General features: G+C 35.6%; 1 pseudogene; it reads right to left on the bottom strand.

Annotated features, from left to right (window-relative positions):
- Nucleotides 1-252: 252 nt before the first annotated feature.
- On the bottom strand, nt 253-1,492 carry LOC149162769 (E3 ubiquitin-protein ligase RGLG5 pseudogene; annotated as a pseudogene).
- Between the last annotated feature and the right edge of the window lie 4,431 nt (nt 1,493-5,923).

Raw genomic sequence — 5,923 nt, 5'->3', positions numbered from 1 at the left:
TCCTAACTTCTTCCCTACCTTTAAAAATTCACTTCACACAGCTGGTGCTTTGGACAAAGGTATGGGAACAACCATCATCTGAACTATGGCGAAACTTCCACTCTACACCTCTTTCACATTTACCCTTATCATAGCTACTGTGAAAATCCACACAATAGAACATGGACCCATGCCAATCCAGCCCCAATTCGGCGTATTTCAGATGGCCAAGTCATAATAGATATTTATCTTTCTACGAAATCTGCATTGACTTTAATAAAATTTTATCCTGGTTGTGATATCACTGCGACATATAGGGCATGTAACAATGTTCTGTCCGCAGTCATAACAGGTCTGATGACCGCATCCAAAAGCAAGATCTTTAGCATTCATCAGGCAGATTGGACACAGTTGAGCATCCTGTGTATCCTTGGCTTCTGGAGGGGCAGATCCTGCAAAGGAATCAACACAACGATTTCGGGAGCTATTTGTTTGGAAACTGTCTGCACGCTGATATTGTTGCCTTACAGCATAATTATCATTGCCAAGTGCTAGCGGAAGAGGATACCTATCAGGCATCTTGCCTCTGCGGCGACCCAGTATTTGAAGATCTAGTGTGGCCTTGTACTGAGATGGTATTTCCATAAGTGATGCAAGGGCAAACTCAGTCTCCTTCCTAGATTGAGCAACATTCTTTGACATAATCTCTGTAAAGTTTCACAAACTAGAAGTTGTCAAATGCTCGAGCTGGAATATTATCATCAAACCGCCGCATCATGTCCCAAGGCCCATCTCCCACTCCAACTAAGACAATTGATATTGGATATTCACTGGCTTCCACTATTGCATTGACTGTATTCTGTTCTTGTGTACTCAGTTGTCCATTGTCAGTGTCAACACTTCTTGTTACCTGTCCATCTGCAATTATCAAGAGAACATGGTACTGCCCACCACTCTGTTCCACAATATGGATTGCTGCTTCAATAATTGGGGCAAAAGATGTTGGCCCAGCCAGTCGAAGATGTGGGACTATCTCCCTGTAGCGTTTCAACGCTTCTTCAAATCCATTGCATAACCTATCATCTGGATAGAAACTAAACACACTTTGATCATGTGTCAAAGCATCCCCAAAACCAAAACAAGGGATCAAGTTGTCTTCGTCAAATACAGATAAGGTCCTCCCAATTATCGAAATCGCTTGTTCATAAGGGTTTGGAGTGTCTCCAATGTGGTGCTAGCTTCGGCGATTAAAAGACCTTGCACCGGTCCACTCATTGCTCTTAGTGAAGTCAATCCCTACAATCAAATTGGAAGATTCGAGGCCAGCTTGTGCAAGAGCTGCAGTCACCTCATCAAGTGAATTGTAATTGTCAGCGATTCGGGAGTATCTCCTTTGCAACTTCTGTTTAGTCGCTGGTTGTGCTGGTTGTGCATAAGTTTCCGACGGAACTGCTGGTGAAGGACCATAGGATGAAGAATCCCACAGGCGGTCCAATCCAGGTATTATTAACATTAATAATATTATGGCCTCTGCTGCTGCAATTCTCTTGAACCATCATCACGGAGCTCCCATTTGTATAACTGAATCTTTTGATTGATGCCAGCAAGCAACTTTCCATTAAATGCATTCAGATAGTAAACAGAACCCTTTGTCTCCTTCTCAGCAACAACTGCGACATGTGCCAGTACCATGACACCTAACGATCTAAAACACAGCAGATTCTGATAAGTATGACAGCTGTGAAATATTGGCTATGGATTCAAACAAATCCCCAATTTCGTAGCGCAGCCAGTGAAAAATATGAATTATGCGCTACGAAATCACCTAAAACATGTTGCGCTGTGAAACTGATAAAGGGATTTATGTGCTGCGAAACCACTTTAAAATGATTACAGGCGCTACGAAATCACCTAGACAATTTCAGCTTTGAAACGAGTTTGGACATATGATATCCATGTGAGATGTGAGACCAATGATAGACTAAGACAGAGAATTGACCCCTTTATACATACCAACAATTCTCTTAACAAGACTCCTATTCAAACTATTTAGACTCTAAAACCAGATGAAAAGACTAGACCCAAAAATTGACACCAACCCTTTGACAAACAATCAAACTAATGTGAACAATTTAAAATTTTTTCTTGAGTGATAAAAAGTTGGATGAAATTCCCTTGTTTCATTAAAATTTCTTTCAAGAATCACTCATCCATAAATTGACCTTCTTTATTCTCCTAGGACCAGCAAAAACAAGTGTCTACCTGCAATAAAACATTAAATCATGGATAAAGAGAGGAGATCTAGCTCCCATAATCTAAGAATTATGCAAAAAAACAACAATTAGTTACTCTGTATAACAAATCCACTGATAAAATAACAAAGTAAAATTTATTTGTCACCTACGAGAGAGCAGTGGTCGACCATACTAACTAGCAGTGTTTTAATCACAACTTCTTTGTTTTTCATTCAAATTGAGTGATTCCAAAGCAATATGAGAGCTAATTCAAAGGTGTATCTCTAATAGAAATATGTTTTAAAAATTCAATGATATGATATGTCAATTGTACTTAGAACAACCTGCTTAACAAAGTCATTTTCGATTACCCCACTTAGAACAAGAGTGGTTATTTTAAGCATAGATTCTTCATTTGATGTCAGATTCGAGTGATTCAAATTGGAAATAAACGTAGATTCATTTATTCATCTCAAATAGAAACAAGGTTTTAAAACAAGAATAATTGATAGGTAAAATACTCTATGGAACAGCCAGAAAGACAAAGTTTTAAGAGTGCTGATTTATGATAGACAGTCAGTATCTTAATCATAACTTCCTCATATGATATCAAAAATGAGTGATTCCAATTTCCTTGTAAAATATATTCATATGGGAATCTACCATAGAAACAATTTTTAAAAATTTAGTCATTTAGGCCTTCAAAAATAAACTGTCCCAACTCTGTTCCTGAACCACCTGCTAAACACCTTGTCGATGTTTTGGTTCTAACTTTTTCGTTTCAAATCAAAATTGAGTGATTCAAATTGGGTTGGAAAGTAAAAATCAAGGGCTACTTAGGATAGAAACAGGTTTTAAAAATATTGTCATTGGTCCCTCAAAACATGACTGTCCCGACTTTGTTTTTAGAAATTTCATCCAGCCCACAAGCCAAAAAAATATGATATTCAAGCATCTTTTCCAAATTGGTGATGGAAATGAAAATGAGTCTTTGTAGAACTATTATTTCTATTATAATTGATCTATATATGCAAATGAATTAAAAAAAAAATTATCACCGATGTTGATTTCCATAGTGTGTTGCAACAAAAACAACTATTTTTACATTAAAAAAAATGTGTTTATTTTATTTCCTTATTTTATTTTATTTTCTACACTAACCTATTTTGATTTGAAAAATGAATATGATTACGTATAAGAGTACTTCCAGTGGAACCATTTTTGAAATAAGGCTTCAAATATGTACATACCCAAATTTGAAAAATGCATATTAATGAATATTAGGGTATGAGAAGCCAACTTCCATTGAAAAGATGGTGTCAAAAATTGTTGAAGTATGGAGTGATGCTGCAAAGAAATGATGGAGTGAAACCAATCTTCAATATATCCTTTACTTTGTTGATTTCCCATATCCATCATTTCATGAAGTTCTTGAGTTTTTAAAATGGTTTGTTGATGTAAACTAGAAGAAACCTCATTTTTTTCCATAACTTCAATTTTTGAATTTGAAACATTCTGAATCTCAATATGAGTTTTCTCGAATGGTGCATGTGAGATAGAATGGGTGGGAAGGGTGACTAAATTTTGCATTTCAACACTGTAATCATGTTGTACTGGTTTATTATGGTGAGGGTGTGGAAGGAGTTGAGTAGGAAATTGTGTATGGAATGGAGCATTTTGATGATGTAGTTGATTGGGTTGAGTGGATAATTTTGATAGGCAAGCAAGATGTTGTGGAAAAATTGGTGGAGAATATGGAGGACATGTTTGTGCTATAGGATAAGGGAGAGTAGTCATGCAATCATAAGATGAACCATCCCAAATTTGTAGACAAGATTGATGATGGTTATATTGATATTGACATGGCTGCCCTAACACATTAGTATTCCATAATGGATTATGCAAGTAAGAGAATGGAGAGGAAGTGTTTTGAACAATACCTGTAGGCCATGATTTCCATGGTTTTGACTTTGTTGCATCTTTCTCATATCTTTGATATGCTACTTCCATCCTAGATAAGGAAGAACAACTAATTATGGGATGCTCCTTTCGGTCATGAGGGCAAAACACTTCATCAAATTCTGGATTCTTATGAACCTACAAAGCATCCAATTTTGAACTTAGAGAGATAATAAATTCAACTTTAAAATTTTGAAATAAAACATTGATTTCAGATCTTATGTCTCCTGTTCTTGTAGCATATTTGGAAAAGAAAGAAGAAAATTCTCTAGAATTCTTACTAGCCTTGGAGATTCCTCTTGAATACCTTTTGCACAATTCACAAACATCATCATATGATCATTGAAAAACATCTCCTTTTCCTATCAGATTTAAGAGTTCTAAAAGTTCATCTTTGATTTCTTTGAGTATGAGTGTTTTTAAGATCTCTTTTTTCAAATACTTATGCTTTGATTTTTGAAGGTTATATTGAAATCGCTCTACATAGTCCTCCAAGCTTTCATCTTCCCCTTGTATCATATTGAAAATATATTCATTGGATTTGCAGTAGTCTTGGTACTTCTTCAAGAATATGTTCTTCATTTCCTCCCATGTTTGGATGTAGTTCCCACCTAGGGTCATGAACCATCGGAGAGCTACTCCTTTTAGAGTAAAAGGAAACACTTTCAACCTTTGATCATTAGTACAATAATCATATCCTCTACAAAGTATTTCGAACTCAAATAAGAATGTATCTGGATCTTCATTTGTCAAACCATGAAAATTTGGTAGAGAAGATGGGGGAATTATGTGCATTTGTGTCACTCCTCCTAGATCTTTGATAGGAAATTCAAAATTAAAAATGTGAGCCATTTCTTACCATAATAGAAGATGTTCTTCATGTGTTTCTTCGAGGCTCCTTCTTCAAATGTTCTTGTCAATCGATTAGTGAAATGGGTGGTGCTTACATCACCACTTAAGTGAAATCATGAGATTTGTTTTTAAAAATTTCTATCTTCTTTTTTAGTCATTCACACAGAAATTCAAACATTTATTCCTACTTTAGGAAAAAAATTTAACAATTCTACTAGAAAGTGGGTGGGGGAGCGGGGCTTTTACATGCTCCATACGTAGGTTATTACCTTCCATTTTTAATACCCAATTCTCTCCTAACAGGAACTCATCAAATGCACACTAGTCTTTAAAAATGGCTACATTCTCCCTGGCAACGGCGCCAAGGTGTTGAGTGATAAAAGATGTATTTTTAACTCCTGATTATCTTCACATTAATTATCAATCCAGGTACAATTTTTTATTTCAAAAGTGTACTCAATCTGAGGTGGTTATTTACTCAAGAGTAATGTTTTGTAGTATAGTGCCTAAAATGCAAAAGTAAATGGATGCTTTAAACAAAACCTAATTGGAATGGCAAGAAACTCAAATGCTCTACAACTAAATCATTTACTCAAGGAACTACAACAATCATCAGTCGAGGATACAGTAGTGATAACTCTTTCCCCTATCAACCGATGCCAATGAAATCAATCATAAACAAGATCTCCAATCTAAGAACTTAGACAACTATAGTCAATGTTCTTTACAGTTGTTGATCTTTCAATCCACACTAAAGCAAATAACTGGAAATGAAAATTCAATTGGAAATGCTCACTAAAACACACTTGCTGCAAAAAGGTGAAATCAAATCCTTTTAGAAAAGGAACAACAACTATGTCTATTGAAAAACTGAAAAACAAAGCTTTATCTAACAGAAA

Source organism: Pinus tabuliformis, chromosome 5_2, assembly GCF_031772625.1.
Source record: "Pinus tabuliformis cultivar Carrire ecotype Pingquan chromosome 5_2, CPIR1, whole genome shotgun sequence".
NCBI lineage: Eukaryota > Viridiplantae > Streptophyta > Pinopsida > Pinales > Pinaceae > Pinus > Pinus tabuliformis.
The sequence above is the reverse complement of the archived record's forward strand: the minus strand, read 5'-3'. Positions and strand labels throughout refer to the sequence as shown.